We start from the raw sequence: 16,908 nt of genomic DNA on the forward strand, positions 1-16,908 counted from the left end.
GATGAGATTTGAATAGATTCTTTGAATAGATCAAAGGAAAATATACTATAAAGAATGAGGCTACTAGACAGAGAGTCAGCAGTGCTTATGCCTACTGGCAGTCCTGCTCACACAAGCCATCCCAGAGTTTGCTGCTAAGCCGCAGGGCAACAAGCAGGAATTCTGTCCATGGACAGGAACTGTCTGTTCCTCACTACTGTGTAGTGAGAAGTCAAGACTAGCCATGGTGCTCTGGCTCTCAGCCGTGATCTGAGCAACTGCGAATGCTCCTGTCTCCTGCCAAAGGCCTCACTCCTTCTGCTGAAAGATCCTGCGCTATCAAGTCTCTTCCTGGTAAATATGCTGTCTCTACAAGCCTGGAATTCCTTCATCCCTTCCCCTTCTCCTTCTCCCTTCCCCTCGTCCCCCTACTAATTCCTGAATCTCCCCCAAACCATGCCAGCCCTCAGTCGACCTCCCCGCCCCTTTTCTGCCTGTATCTGAATTGTATTAGGCTTTAGGAAGATTTAATGCACACACATATGTTAGTTAGGCACATTACACTACACCTTGAATCGGAAACATGTTTTTAATGTGGATTATTTTGTCCTGATGAGCAACTCTTTATAATAAAGCCCATTGAACTTTCTGAGTGTGTCTCTCTCTATCTCTGTTTGCGCTCCCAGATCCTACATGGTCACCATCTCCAAGAACCAACTCAGTTTGTGTATGATGTGACTTTGCCTCTTTCCCTCTGAGCATGTACAGAGTGCGAAACCAGGTATAGTTCACAACAACCTATGTATGAGAGAGGGTATATCTGGGAAAGAGCCAGCTCACTTCCTTGTGCATTCTGTTTTCTATCTATCTACCTACCTACCTATCTATCTATCTATCTATCTATCTATCTATCTATCTAACAAATTTATATCCCACCCAAAACTTGTGTGTCTGGGCAGTTTACAATAAAACCCAGTACAAATTAAAATAGAATTAAAACAATTTACAATTTAACACAATGTTAAATCGGTTAAAAACTATTAAAAATTGTAAATCTAATCAAAAGCCTGGGTGAACAAATGTGTCTTAACAGCCTTTTAAAAAGTTGTCAGAGAAGGGGAGGCTCTTATTTCAGCAGGGCGCACATTCCATAGCCTCAGGGCAACAATGGAGAAGGCCCGTCCTTGAGTAGCGGCCAGACGAGCCGGTGGCAACTATAGACAAACTTCTCCAGATGATCTCAAAGGGGGGTGGCAGTTGTAGTGAAGAAGACCTACTCTTAAATACCCAAGGCCTAAGCTGTTTAGGGCCAGGGTTGGACTGGCCCAAAGGGCAACAGGGCATATTCCTGGTGCACCTTACCCACAGGGTGCCCCTGCGCCCCGCCGCACTCGGCAGCAGTAAATACTCCCACCCTTAAGTACCCATTCTGCTAAAAACCTGGCACCATCCCCACATACATTCCACCACCCTCTCAGTGTCCCCAGTCCGGCCCTGGTTGTAACCAGCACCTTGTATTTTGCCCAGAAACTTATAGGCAGCCAGTGTAGCTCTTTCAACACAGGAGTAATATGTTCTCTCCAAGATGACCCAGAGCCCAACCTGGCTGCTGTATTCTGTGCCAACTTCAGTTTCCAGACTACATACAAAGGCAGCCCCATATACAGCACATTGCAGAAGTCAAGTCTGGAGGTTACCAGTATATGTACCACTGTTCTGAGGTCATTTATCTTGAGAAATGGATACAGCTGGCGTATCAGCCTAAGCTGAAGCTGTTTTGTTGCATACGTTTTAAATTCTCTGCTATGTATTCATTTGATCTGTGGCTTGGGCCACCTACTTGAGCATGGGTTTTGAATTTTGTCTGGGATTCTTTGATCATCCTTGCTACTAGGAACTCTCATCCTCAGTGTTGCCCCTATCTGTTAAATGCAACGACTGTTTTTTTCCTAGAATTGTTTTACATTTCTAGAACATAAAACAATTCCTTAGTTCCTTAACAATTGCTGTATATATTAAAAGTGTATTGTACATGTGTCTTAATGTGTAATCTGTGGCTGAGCTAGTTATGCACTTTTGTTCTTGCTTTTTGCTTGTGATATAGTTGGCTTCTGTATTGTATTGCTGGGTATTACCAGCAACAGATGTATTGCTACTGGCATCAGGAGATTTGTAAGCATGTGCAATTTTTGTACACCTTAGATATACAGAATATTTACTGCTGGGATCTATCTATCTATCTATCTATCTATCTATCTATCTAAAATATTTATACCCAGGGGCAGATTAAGGTCTTTGCTGCCAGTAGGCAGCCAAAGATTTGCCGCCCTAGAGCGGCAAGGGTTACCCTTGCCTTTTCAAGTTAGCATGGCAGTGGAGTTTAGTATCAATTTTTCTACCTTTAAAATTGCCGCTGCACACAGCAGCAGCACGGTGAAAAGAGCTCCTCGTGTGTACCCACCTGCCTCCTTGGGATGGTGTATGTGGCTGGCAGGATGGCAATGTGTGCAGCTGCGCAGCGGCCTTGGCGGCGGTCCTGAGAGGGCAGGAGGCGAGTGATTCATGCTCCTAACTCCAGCCCACCTACCTCCCAAATGAAAGAGATTGCCCCATTTTGGACCTCTTTGAGCATGCATGTGCATGCGCAGAAAGGCCCAAATTCAGGTGATCTCTTTCATTTGGGAGGTAGGCAGGCTGGAGTTAGGAGCACAGATCACTCACCGCCTGCCCTTTCCAACGGACCACCACCAATGCAGCTGCGTGGCTGCACACATTGCCATCCTGCCAGCCACATACACCATCCTAAGGAGGCAGGTGGGTACACACGAGGAGCTCTTGTCGCTGTGCTGCTGCTGTGTGCAGGGGCAATTTTAAAGGTTTAAAACAACAACAACAACAACTAGACGTCATCACATTTAACTAAACATTTCCCAGATTTGCCGCTGGGGGAATTTTGCCACCGTAGGCAGCGGCATCTACTGCCTATTCTTTAATCTGCCATTGTTTATACCCTGCCCCTCCAATACACTACTGCTCAGGGCGGCTCGCAACATTAATAAAAAAGATACAATGTAAAATAAGACTAATAAAGTTAAAAAAGTTATATTAAAATACTAGGCTAAAACCACATTTAAATATTTTTTTAATTAAGTTTCCAATTACAAACTGAGAACCATAAAAACCAAAGAACCTACCAGATACTCCTTTAGCACTTGCTTCCCCCCAAGTAAGTGTACATAGGATTACTGAAATGTTTCCCCTTCCCTCCTCCTTCCCCCAGCCAATGGGGGCACACTTGCTTATGACAACACTTGATTTGTATGATAACAAGCCAACCAAGAAGCAAGGGGGTCGCAAGCCAATCGGAAGCCAGTGCCAGAAAACCATGCAGCAATGGAAAACAGGCCTCCAAAATAGTGGTTGAAATGTTTCACTCAGAACAGCGTAATTCTATTTTGAGCTTGAAACAGGCCCTTTATTTTAAGGGTGTGTTGTTTCGAGCTCAAAACACTTGAAACAGCTCTTTCCGAGCTTGAAACTTTTTGCACATTCCTAGGACATTGACAGAAGAGCTTTCCAATTCAGCCAAAAGCTCTCAAAGGGCAAATTAAAAGCTGTTTGGATCTAGCAGACTCCATGAATAGAACATCTGAACCAGCCCACAACCTCTGCAGAGATTACGCAGTCCTATAATCCCTACACTCACCAGGTAATGCATTTGGCACCTGATCTAAAGCAATATAGAGTGTCAGGGGTCATGAACTGGGCATTCTGGGATTGTGCTCTCTGCACCACCCTAGCAGTTTGCCAGAGAATGGAGCTACTTTCTTTATTCCTGCTAAATTCAGCACTACCACCAGGGATGGCCAGAGGATTGTATTGCTACCACCAGTTTAGAAGGAATCAGGTGACTCAAAAGATGAATAATGTATCACCCGATCCTATAAAACTGCTTACCCTGGCATGGCTCATTAGTATGTGCAACTTGTTGCTGAAGTACAGACTGTGCTACTCTCAGTCTCACTGTGTACCTGCTGGTAAGTGTGACAGTTTCCCTGCTAAATTGTCTGATCAGATAGTCGGTTGCCTACCTGCCCTGACAGATGAATACATACCAGCTGTAAATTCTCCTCTGGCTTGCAGCTTTCTTTCAACTGATTAGCTTTCCTATGTATCGTCTGAAATCTTTTGGGACCAGGGGCCTTGCTGGATTGCTAGGCCTCCAGGGACTTTTACACACAGCAGACTTTACTGAGAGTTTACTGGGAGGCTTTACTGCAAACTCAAAGTTGTCCCAAAAAAACGACAAAAATAGTGGATTTTTTAAACCCCGGATATAAATCGGGCTACACTTGAATGCGCAGTGAAAAACCCGAATTGTGTGTGAACTGCTCCCCAATAACTCGCAAAGATTTTGGGGTAAATCTGGCTGATATGTTAATGTACCTCCTCCATTCCGGAGGAGATGCAAGTTAAAGGCCTTTAAAAGCCCTTGTGAAAAACTTCCAGGTTATTCAGCTGAGCATTTATAAAACCTGCACATGGAGATGCAGCAAAGGGGAGTGTTGAAAAGAGATGGCATTCATGGCATTTTAAATATCTGATGCCATTCATTTGGTTCTTATTACCATTAATACAACATTAATTTTCTGAAATCTTGACTAACTCTTTGGTAGAGAATGAATAAAGAGGCAGAATTTCAGGTGTCAAGCTTTTTATTAAGGAGAGTGTTCAAGGCCACCTCTAGATGGATATTACAAACTGCATTTACTCTGCTCTCTAGTTTGTGAAAAGCAATTGTTTAGCTGTGTAGCGAGTATAGAGCGGAATTAAATTGACCTGCATGATACAGAAAGTAGCACTGAGCCCATTTACCTAAGAGTCCTTTGAAAGAAATCTTTTTTATTGTAGATGAGTACTGACATGATTTCAAGGAAGTGATTATCTGTGTAATAGTTTTAAATGGATGAATTATTTCAGTGTATAAACATTAAGGTCGGCAGAGGTATCATGTTCCTAGCTATGTTTAAAATGTGAAAAGCAGCACAACTATATTGATGCTACTGGTTCTTTTTTAAAAGGTGATTTAGGAGAGAATTGTTATCTCTGACAATAACAATAAACACGAGAAGGGTGGGATGGGGGCAGGAAACCAAGGTATGCTGTGTGCTGTCTTTACAGTGAAAACCAGAGATGAAAGACTGGTGTGTGCCTTTGTATGCTTTTGTCTGAATAATAATCACCAAAACATTTTCTGTGTACAGATGTGCCGTTATTTTAGGGAATGGGTATTGCTCTAAATAACTTCTCTTAATTAAGATTTGTGAGAGATTATTTGCTGATGCAAAACCAACTGGGTTGAAGTGGCAGGTGATAGTCTTAGGCTGGTTTTGACCTGATCTGATACTTGTGTAGCATGTGAACTGCTTTGCATAGCTGCTTCACAGGCTATTCAGTTACCATTATCATCAATGATCATGTGAGAAGGCCACCTGATATGACCACTTCTGGTAATAACTTCCCATACCCTTGAAAGGTTCTCAGAAGCTACAATTTGTTCAATATGCACCCACCATATTATAAATGGAACAATAAAATAAATTTACTGTGGTGGGGTTCTGGGAACATTTGCTCATTTCAAAACAGCTAAACTAGCTTCCAGTGGGCTTGTTTGCCTAGTTCAATAGCTCTAAATAATATGGGTCTAGGATACCTAATGGTGCAGCTGGGAAGTAACTTGCCTAGGGAGCAAGAGGTTGCTGGTTCAGAGCCCTGCTGGTAAACACCTATATATATCTCATACTGTTTGGGATATGGCAATGGTAAACCCCTCCTGTATTATACCAAAGAAAACTATATGGCTCTGTGGTCACCAGGAGTCGACACCGACTCGACAACACAACGTTACCTTTAGGATACCTTAAGGACCACTTTTTAACCATAAATGCCCACCTGCTTCTCGTCCCTCTGCCACCTGGAATATAATGGAGAATTACCTAGAACAGGGCATTTCAGAAGTGGCACCAAACTTCCTCCTAGGGAAAGTTTGCTTCCCTCCTTTTATGTTGGTCTGTTGCCATTAGGCCAAGACTGTGTACTCTTTCAGATGCTATTTGGGTATCTCTGAGCTGTTTCTGCAGGTTTTTTTTTTTTTAACCTATTGACTGCTCCCTGGTTATTTGTTTTTGTGCTGCTTAATTATTAGTTTGTACTTCATGTTTTTTGCTCTGTTTTAGTATTAATTTTTGTAAGCACACATTACTGAGGTGTAATGAGAACCAGCCACACTAAAAGGCCCCCAGAGACCTCAGATGTGTGATAAAAGACCCCCAGAGCCCCTTTTAAAGCTATCCAAGCTGGTGGCCATCACCACATCCCATGGCAAAGAATTCCATACATTAATTATGTGCTGTGTGAAAAAGTACTGTTAGTCCTAAATTTCCTGACCTTCAGTTTCATGGGATGACCCCTGGTTCTAGTGTTGTGAGAGAGGGAGGAAAATTTCTCTCTTTCCACTCACTCCATTCCATGCATAATTTTATATACCTCAATCATGTCTCCCCTTAGTTGCCTCTTTTCCAAAGTAAAGAGCCCCAGATACTGTAGCCTAGCCTCATAAGGAAGGTGCGCCAGGCGCCTGATCATCTTGGTTGTCCTCTTCTGCATCAGTTGGATTTGGGACTATTTTCACATATGATTGCCACAGTCCAACACAGTGTTAAGTGCTTTTAACTCCAATGAGTTGAATAGACTTTAGCATGCTTGGATTCTGCATTGAATCATAACTAATGTGTTTCATGGATATTGCTACTTTGGAAAGAAAAAGCATACATAATACATGTAAACCATTGTGGCATATTCAGCAAAAGCAGACAGCTGCCCAGGCCGTATAGCTGTCTGAAGATCCAGAACAAGCCCTAATACATCCTGTTGCTTTTATGGGATATAGTGGATTAAGGGTCAGCTGGTGGCTAGGTTAAAGATTGTGGAAGTGAACCAGTCCACTGATCTTCCTGGGGAAGAGCAGTTCTCTTATTATCCCAGGAAGGTTGCTGTAGGTTTTTACCTGGAGGGGGCAAAGTCACTTTGGGTCTCTTGCCCAGATGGGCACAGAAATCTGTCCAGCCCTGTACAGCATCACCTTGAGTGCACACAGCAAAAAAACACAACATGACTGCCATAAAATAAACATGTGCCTTTTTGTTTTAAATTCATGGTGTATATTCAGTGCACATGCTTTTGTTACATTTCATGTGGAAAGCAACCCTTGGTTTCAAGTATTTAAGGCTGTTGGGGGGACAACCAGTCTATATTAGGCCAGCTACAAAATCTCTCCGCCACTCTGTGTGTGTGTGTGTGTGTGTGTGTGTGTGTGCGCACGCACACGCTTAAAGAGAGGCATTGCTAAAGCAGATTTATTAATAGGCAGGAACAATTGCTGATCACGAGGGGCGTGTGGGCCAGTTCCTCCAGATCCAAAGGACACTATTCACACTTTCTCTCCAACAAAGCCCCATTGAGAGCCTCGTGTTTGCTCAATGGTCCCATTGAGAGTGTGACTTGTTTTTCACAGCAGACTTTCAAGAGGGGACAAATAGATTGCTAATGAGGGGGGCAAGGCAGGCATGCACAACTGGCTATGGGAAAAGGTGGAGGCTTTTATTATTGCAAATCTTGAGACATTGCCAGAGCTGGGGATTTCTTAAGAGCAAGTGATGCCCTTATATGAATGCCTGTTTTTGGCAATATACACTGGATGGGAGCCTGAAACGACCATGCAGAAGGCAAATCCCATTAATTTCAGTGGAGCCTGTTTCCACATCAACATGCTTAGGATAGCAACCTTATTCCTGGCTCACTGGCTTTCAAGACCATAGACATGAGGAAATGAACTTCTTCAGAATGTTATTTTCTTTTCTTTTTAAAAGTGTAACGTACACCCCAAAAAGCTGGAAATGATAAAACATAAAGGCAAAGATATAGAAATCACATATCAAGGCATTTATGTATTCCAATATAAGATTCTGCATGCTCATAACAATGCGATATCCAAAAGTGCTATGAATATTCACCACAGCAGGATTCCAGACTGTCGTTTTATAATTATTATTGCTACATCTGTGATATTCTGTAACTTTTACTAAACTAATTACAGCCATGATTTTGTTTAACTGCTCTCTCATTAGTTTAAATTGATTTGTCCATTTTGGGGCAAATCTCCACCTTGCTCTGGTTACTCCTTGTACATTTGGTGGAGTCACTGGTTTTGCATAGTTAAGGTGATGCAATGCAGGATCTGACAATAAATGAATATAAACAATAAATGTCATTTATTGTTGTGTATATCCATGTTCCAGAATCTAACTGCCCTATTGCACTGTTACCACATATGATAAAAGTTGGCCAGCAACTTCTTGTTCTGTTATCTAGATCTTAATTATTTTCCATGGTGTCAAGTGTGAAACCATTTCCTCTCAATCATAAGGATACAGGAAACAGGGAACCTTTTGGAAACAAATACTACTACACCTCATCTGAAATATCTATATGTACAGACATCAGTTCCTTGTTAAGGTATACGGTACTATGCAGAATTTGCATTTTCCAATTTATGGATTATGGTATATGTTTTAGATAGTGACCAAAAGAAAGCACCATCTACTAGCTTCTCAAACTGTATGTTTGTATGCTTGAAAATAATGGCCAGCATCCATACTCAGAAAGTGCTGGTGCTGCCACGTGAAAAGTGGTGGTGCTCCAAAAGGTTCCCAACTTATGGCACACCAGCACTTGCATGAGGAGGCCATTGAAATCCACTCCCCTGTGTGATAGCTGCTGCTGAGTTAGTCAAAGCCATCAGGAGTACTGCCACTTCTCAGTACTAGTGCTTGCTTAGTTTGGATGTCACTTTTCCATTTTATGCTACACCCCTCCCTTAAAAAAAAAAAGAAAAAGAAAAAGATTTGCATATATTGAAAGAATGGAAATTTTACGTGTCATAGAATGCTATAACTGTCCATATAACTGAAAGTCAATATATCTGTCCATATTGTTATCTTGCTACAAATTAAAGTGACTCCTCAGGATTTCCTTGGCCAATGCTGCCTAGCTGTACTTGGTGGAACAGTGGGCTTAATAGCTTTTACCTGTGTTATGTCCCCCCTCCTCCCGGGGCCAGGGGGGGAGGATTTGTCAGCAAGCTACAAACAACTATCTTTTCTGTTGAAAGAAAGCACACCTAACACGCACAAACCACCTGAATGTTGTGCCAGTGTAGATTCTTGTATTGATCCCTGGCAGTCAAAATGACAGGCCAAAGAACAGCCTATCATTTTGTGACAGGCTGTCACAAAAAGTGTGGCTTTTGCAGTCCAAAACAGCAACTGTTCACACACACACACACACACACACAATTTGTACTGCCTTCCAGAGGTATCTTTCTCCTAATTTCTGGATTTAAAGTCAACACCAGAACATGACAATAGATTTCTTATTTTGTCATGTTCTTAGTTTTACACTGACTCCAACTGCTTCTTGAACGATTGCACCCAAATGGGCATTTTACGTCCTCTAGCTACAGGAAAGTACCTCAAGGGAGCATAGCTCAGTAGAAGAGCACACTTCCTTGCATGCAGAAGGCCCCCAGTTCAATCCCTGCCATTTCTCATTAAAAGATCTCAAGCTTCAGAGCCCAGGAAAGACCCTCTGCCTGAGGCTGGCTGCTGCCGGTCCAAGTCATGATCTGAAACAGCTCAACAACTTGCTTCTAAGTCAGAAGCTGGTTTATAAATGGGGCAGCAGAACCTCTTGATCCTAATTATGTGAGTACAAAGATTTCGGGCCTTTCAAAACTGCACCCCCAAAGTGCTTCCTATTACCAGCAGTGGGAGGGAGAAAACCAAGGTAACTGAGAGGACAAGGGATGAGTAGGAACAAATGCAAATACATGTATGAAATTGTAAGTTCTGGTGGGGATGCGCCTGAGAAGTTAATTGATAGGCTTCATGGAAAATGTTATTTTTAAGCAAGGGTTTAAAAGTAGGAAAGAAAGAGGTGACATCACAGAGGTGTCCTGGGAAGAAGTTCTAGACATAGGAGGCAGCAAGGGAGAATAAGCCCAGGTGGGCAGGAGACCTTTGGGCAGTGCTCAGGAGAGTAGTCATGGATAGGTATATATGATGGATGGGGGAGCAGAAAGAAGAGCTGGATGATAGACAGATTTAATGGTAAGGATAAGGAATGCAATGAGTGTTTGTGTGGGCATACACTTATGCATGTTTGGATATTATAAGAGATTTGCATTCTAGCTCTGGAGAGAAGAATCACAGCCTTTCAAAGTGGGGGGGGATTTTTTTTTAAAAATAGAGGGACCTTCTGAATTGCATAGGTAGATGTAGGAGGGACTTCTGATGTGGCTCAGAGCAAGGGCATAGGTACCATCCAAAAGCTGTCCACAGGTGGTGTTTCCATGAAATATTGGTTCAGGAATAGTTACAATTGTTGAGGCAGGAATAATTTATTTAGTGGTTGGGGTGCTGAAGAACTGTGATTTCCCCCACAACGGAAGCACTTGTTGGGACAATGTTGTCTGGGCCTATTAATGACAGCTGTACAGTCCCCCATCTGAAAACAGCAGTGCCTTTCTTTTCTGTTGCCCTCCCCCAACTTGTTTTGATGTGAAAGGAAGCATGGAGCTGGAAATCTCTGCCCAGGGCTTGAATACAAGGAGTTTGTTTGCATGTCCATTGTTCAGTGCTGTCCTTTTGCTTATTGCTGCTGTCCTTGGCATTTGAAAGTATTTATGCATGAAAAAAGAAAATCCATTGTGCATGCACCATTCTCAAGCCAAGTCTCATGAAAACTGGGCAAGTTGCTTCCATTGCATTTAGTTAACTGCCTTTCCTCCATTAGCCTAAACATTTTTAATAGAGTTCAGATTAAAGCTAGAATCTGAGAGAGAGTTTATGAGTGTGGCTGTCTGTTCAAATGGTATAGAAGCCTCTGTTGATGAGCCATGTACAAATAGCATACAGATATAACAGAAACATATACACATCAGTGTGTAATTGTAGTGTACTTTTGTTCTGCACTAGTGATTGCTAGCAGCTCCATCTGGGCCTAAGTGTTAAACTAGTTGTGCATGCAAATGGGAGCATACCACTAAAAAGGCATGCTTCCAATGGTAAGTGCCTTTTTTTAAAAAACCCCAAACACCTGTGAGGAGGCCAGAACTGTCTGGGACTGCACCTTTTGGGGAGGTTAACTCTTTCCCATTAAAGACTGCTCCTCAAGCAACTGTTTTCTGCAAATAGCCACTGGGAGGATTGTTGGTGGGGAAACTGTGTGAGGGGGGAAATTACCTTCTGCCATAGGCGTAGGCCTAATCAGGATTGTGGGCCCTGCAACTGTTTGGGGTGAAATTAGAGACACTTCTGGTTGAAAGCACGCCTCTTTATTAAGGCTCTGTGTGCACATCTAGTTAGATATCCGCATCTCCCACAACAGGCCTACACAACTTGTGACTTGTTTTGCCCACCACCCATGTATGGCAGCCCACTATGGGCCCATCCCAGACTATCCCATGGGTTCAGAGTGCCTTACAGCAGACTTTCTAAAATTCCCCAAAGGGCTTACAAGTTTTTTGTTTTGTTATTTAAGCTTGTTTCCAGGAATGATTATTTTAGTATGCCTCTAGAGCTCTGCCCAGGACAAAGGCAGATGCTGGCTCTCTGCACCTGGGATGCTCTTTCTCTGCAGCAGCAACACCAATTTCCAATGGCCAATATTGTTCTTAGGGTGGGGCGACCAGGGCAATCGCCCCCAACCCCACGCTGTCACTGGCCCTGCTCTGGGCACACTGCAGCCTGCCCTGCTCTCTCTCACAGTCCCAGAAATTTATATTTCCCCACTCAACCCTGCTGAGAGCTGACTGTTTGTGTGTGTGTGTGTGTGTGTGTGTGTGTGTGTGTGTGTGTGTGTGCACGCACATGCAGCTCAGGCCTGCCTGCGATTGAAAGGCTCCCTCCAGGCAAGCTGTTACAGCTCCTTCCCTTTCCGCCTCTCAGCCATTTGGTGGGTGGGCAGGGCTTCCAGAGAGGCCTCTCGAGCTTTGCTAAAGCCTGAAGCTCTCCAGGGCTGGCTGGCTGGCAGGCAGGCTGCCTGCTGCCTGCTGCAAGGAAGGAAGGAAGCAGAGTGGCCAGCGCTGGTTGCTCTTGCCCAACACAGCTCTGTGCAGACCCTCTGCCCTGCCCTGCCCAGCTCAGCCTTTGCCTGCCAACAGTTGGACTCCTCAGGCTTAGTAATGGAGGTATAATGTGATTTCATTTTTGTGCTTGTTTCCCCTCCCTTAAATATTTAGGGATTGGGTTGCCATAAGGCTTTTATATTTGGCACAAATGTAGGGCAGATTGGAAAGACTCTGAATATTTAATTTGAAACAGATTGGGGAATTTATTGGGTTTTAATTTTTTTTTAACTCCATACAAAAAAGTCCTTGTTTCATGGCAGAAAATTACAAAAATGTCTGGAACTGAAGCCCCCCCCCCCTTAGACCATCATTCCACCCCCATATGGAAGAATCTGCCTGTCACCTCCATTAAAAAGTGTAAAACATCCCCCTTTCTACCCCAGTCTTTAGATCACCTGGAATGACTTGGTATAGGGCTTTGGTATTGAGCAGAGATGTAAGGCAGGGGGGGAGGACTATGTATATTTAAATATGCTGGTCTGTGATCATAATAAAGGAATTGAATTGAATTATATTTAAATTGGAGTGGATTGGACAAATTGTTGGTTTTTAATATTTTTTTGAATTTTAAAAAACCCCATCAAAAAGTCCTATAAGTGGCTTGTTTCATGGCAGAAAATACAAAAACTTCTGGAATAAACAAACTGTATATATTTCTAGAGAGAGAGAGAGAAGGTCTGAGTGAGAACTGTGAAGCATGTGCTGTGCTTTTATTTTTATTTTCTTTAGAAATGTGCTATATGTCCAAGCTGGTTGGACATATCCAAAAACCTCACTCACACGATTTACACTGTATGTCATCAATCAGTATGAGTCTGTAATGATATGAAATGTTAAGAAGGCCCCACACATGCTGCTTCACCCCCAGCCAGGCACCCCGTGTGAGGGACAGCTCTGCCCATGATAACCATTGGGAAAGGTGCTGCAGAGTGGGCTAGGCCGGGACCAGAGGGCAGTCTTGGTTGTGATGGAGTCCTTGGGGCTCTGCCTCGGAGGGAGGTTGATGTTCTCTCACCGCTCCTGCAATGCTTACTAAACCTCTTGACTTTGCTGCCTGTTTAGGACTGCAAAATGAGGGAGGGTTGCCAAGCACCTGGTAGGGTAGATCACATTACATGGCTGGAGGATATGTTGTGCTGGGTGGGTCACATGTTGTGTAGGCCTGGTGTTATATAACTTAATTTTTAAAGAGATAATGGAACCTAAATCAACACAGCCTCTGCCCCAAATCTCTTATTCCTCATCCCTGCTGCTTGAGAGTTGGCTGTGATAATGCTGTGTTGTGGAAAGAACACTCTGTACGTGTTCAGAGGCACTCATGAGTCCCCATGCTGAAAACCCCAATGGCTAAAATTTAAACTAGGTTCCACTAAAACAGGGATGGGGGTGGGGGAGAACTAGTCTTGCTCCTGTGTCTTTAATAAGCAGCCTCATGCACAGAAATGTAGAAGGTGAAGTTCTTCCCATCACTTATCTCCACGACATGTAAAGGGTCACCTGTCAAATTTCTTTCTAACTCTCCAATAAACTGGATGTGAAACTAAATAGAGAAAGTGGCTTTTACTTGATGTATTAATTTACTAGATACAGACAGCTTTTTACATGAGAGAGCGTTCTAAATATGACTCCACCACCTGCAATCTGAATGGTATAGTGCAGAATTCTGTCGCCCCATTCTGTGTAATGTGCAGCTCAGGGTCAGGAATAAAATCAAAACAAAAGGGGGAAAATCAAAACTCCAGAGGAAAGTCTGGTGTATGCAGGGCCTCAGTGCAGTGCAGTTTTCCAGTTGGGTCTGGGTGAAAGCTGGTACACGCCAGAACGAAGTGGAACTGTTGGGGATAATTATTTATACAGCAGAGTATTTCAGGAGCTAACTCACTCCCATTACAGCAGAAGTTAACAGGAGCAACAGCTTGTAAATGATAAGCATGGAGATCCGTGTAAGGTTAAACTAATCTACTTTATTCAGAAGTCAATGATGATAGGAAAGACCTATATCTAACCATCTAACCACTGGCTACATGGTGGACAGAGAGAGACCTACAGAGGCATGGTGCTCAGAGGGAGAGCTAGATGCATTCTCGGAAGAAGAAGAAAGTCAATCCCAGGATGTTCCTGAGTACATTCTATCCATAGAGGGGTCATAGAGGCAGAGATGAACAGGAAAGAGAAGGAGACCCTAACTATCTATCTCTGCTCCCAATGCCCCTAGTGGTCATTAGGATTACTGGTGCAAAAAGTGGATGTCATCTGGAGCTGGATCTCCAACAGGAAAGACCCTTTAAAAATCAAACTGAATCCCAGAACCAGAGGGATGTGTTGGAGGCATCACAGAACAATATTTTAGCACTTATTTCCAATATTACACTTTTATTAACCCCTTCAGAGCCCAAAATGGACCAGAACAGCCTGGAACACTGTGCAAAAGCCTGGGCCATGGCACTTTTATTAACCCCTTCAGAGTCAGAATGGCTTGAAACAGCCCGGAACTGCCCCCTAACAGTCAGGCTGCATTCCCAAAACATTTGAATGGGCTGCTAACACTGCTGCTGATATTGTAGCACTGAAATATTTCCAATTGTGCACTTTTATGAACCCTTCAGTGCCAAAAATGTACCGGAATGCCACAGCCGCCTGTCACTGGAGGTACAGTGTTGGGGGTGGATAGGGCCAGTTACTCTCCCCCTGCTAAATAAAAGAGAATCACCATGTTAAAAGGTGCCTCGTTGCCAAGTTAGCAGTTACAATTTTATTAATCCCTTCAGTGCCAAAAATGGCCCGGAATGGCACAATGGCCTGAAACAGCCCAGAACAGCCCCCCAGTTGTCAAGCTGCATCTCCAAAACAATAGATTGTTACTGAGGTGCTCAGACACAAATCATTTCTTCCACAGCCAAATTTTTCACAGGGAAAGCTGCACAAAACAAAGTAGGAAATAAAGGGGAAAGTCAGAACCAATTTCAAGACAGCCGTTTCCAGAAATGCACCTCAAGAGTCCTCATCAAATTTCTGTCTGGTCCTTGTGCTTAATGGGAAAACTGTGCAAAAAACCAAAGGAGGACACAATAGTCCTTTGCCAAGATATGTATCAGGACTGGTATCATCTGTCCTGTCTTGAGATAACTGAAGCGCTTTGCAGAATATACAGATGTTCCAAACTGTGGTGACTGACATAAGTGATGAAAGGAACAAATGTTAAAAGAAGGCTACACTCTTTTCTTTTACACACCCTTCATTATGATGGAACTTAGTAGTGATGCTAACAGAAGAGAATTAGAAATGCTTTGTTTTTAATAATGCTAAGAGTAAACAATTTTTTCAGCACAAAAAAGTAGTTGCTGACAACATTCTAGTTATATTCCTTGGTTCATGTTTACAAAAGAATGTGGCTTCAGCTACTAATATGTTATATCTTTGGAATAATTAAAGAGCTTTGAAATCTATAAAAGCATGCATTCCTTATTTGTAGATAGATCCATAGCGTATAAAAGTATATAGCACTTGTCATAAAATAAAAAAATTGGTTGTAAGACAGTTAGGTGCTGTTCTGGGCTGTTTCAGGCCATTGTGCCATTCTAGTCTATTTTTGGCACTGAAGGGATTCATAAAATTGCAAGGTTAGAAATATTTTAGCTCTGCAATATTCTTCTCCAGTGTCTGCAGCCCATTCCACCGTTTTTGGGATGCAGCTTGACAATTTGGGGGCCATTCTGGGTTTTTCAGGCCATTGCACCATTCCAATCAATTTTTGGCATTGGAACTATTAATAAAAGTGTAATCTTGGAAATAGGTCAGTGCTACAATTCTCCAGCAGCCCATTCCAGCGTTCCAGACTATTTCAGCTGGTTGCATCATTCCAGTCCATTTTTGGCATGGTAGGGTTTAATACAAGTGTATTATCAAAAATATTTCAATGCTGCAATATTAGGTTTTTTTGCACTGTTCCAGCTGTGAAGGGGTTAATAAAAGTGCAATAACCTGGGCTGTAGGATGCTGTGCTGTTACGTTCCATTTTTGTCCTTGTGTAATATTGGAAATATTTCAGTGCTAAAATATTGTTATCCAGTGTCTCTAACACATCCCACTTGTTTTAGGATCCAGTTTGATTTTTAAGAGGTCGTTTCAACCCATTGGATTCCATTCCGGCTTTTACCAAGTCCCTTTCCAGTTCAGGAGATGCTGTTTGATCGAGATGCTGTTTGATCGAGCAATCTGCATGTTTGGGAAATGGACCATCTGCAAAGGGGCTACACAAAATTACCCAACATTCTGCACGAAGGTGAGCCGAATAAGCAGCAATATAACCACTATATTTCAAAGGGAGAGTCGCGACTATATTTCTAAGGGAGAGTCGCCATTGCTTCTTTGCCCCAATGTGCTTTGGTGCAGTCTGAGATCTTTTGTAGCTAATCAGTCTGCAAGAACTTCCTGAACCTTAAGATCGCCACAGACTGCAGACGAGTTTCTTTGCCATGCCCCCTTTCGGCAATAACTTCTTCCCCACCCCCACCCCCGTCTTTCTTCTTAATTTAACACTGAGTCAAGGGAGAAGTTCTGTGAGACGCAAAAGCTAGCTTACTACTGTGGCTTTAGTTGGTCCCAATAAAAGAATTGTGTTGCTTGCTGCTCGTTCAATTGGTTTATAGCGGGAATGGATAGGAAAGAACTGGTGGTTTCTG

General features: G+C 42.9%; 1 long non-coding RNA gene across 2 annotated transcripts in view; it reads left to right on the forward strand.

Annotated features, from left to right (window-relative positions):
* Positions 1 to 3,975: 3,975 nt before the first annotated feature.
* LOC128324757 (uncharacterized) overlaps positions 3,976 to 16,908 on the forward strand; it is a 47,181-nt gene continuing 34,248 nt past the window's right edge. The window contains exons 1-2 of one of the 2 annotated variants that reach the window (XR_008307082.1): positions 3,976 to 4,016; positions 16,324 to 16,508. This is a non-coding gene — a long non-coding RNA (uncharacterized LOC128324757). Of the gene's footprint in view, positions 4,017 to 12,088; positions 12,287 to 16,323; positions 16,509 to 16,908 lie in introns of those variants that run through there. The other variant, XR_008307081.1, reaches the window with a different exon arrangement.

Source organism: Hemicordylus capensis, chromosome 4 (assembly GCF_027244095.1).
Source record: "Hemicordylus capensis ecotype Gifberg chromosome 4, rHemCap1.1.pri, whole genome shotgun sequence".
Taxonomy (NCBI): domain Eukaryota; kingdom Metazoa; phylum Chordata; class Lepidosauria; order Squamata; family Cordylidae; genus Hemicordylus; species Hemicordylus capensis.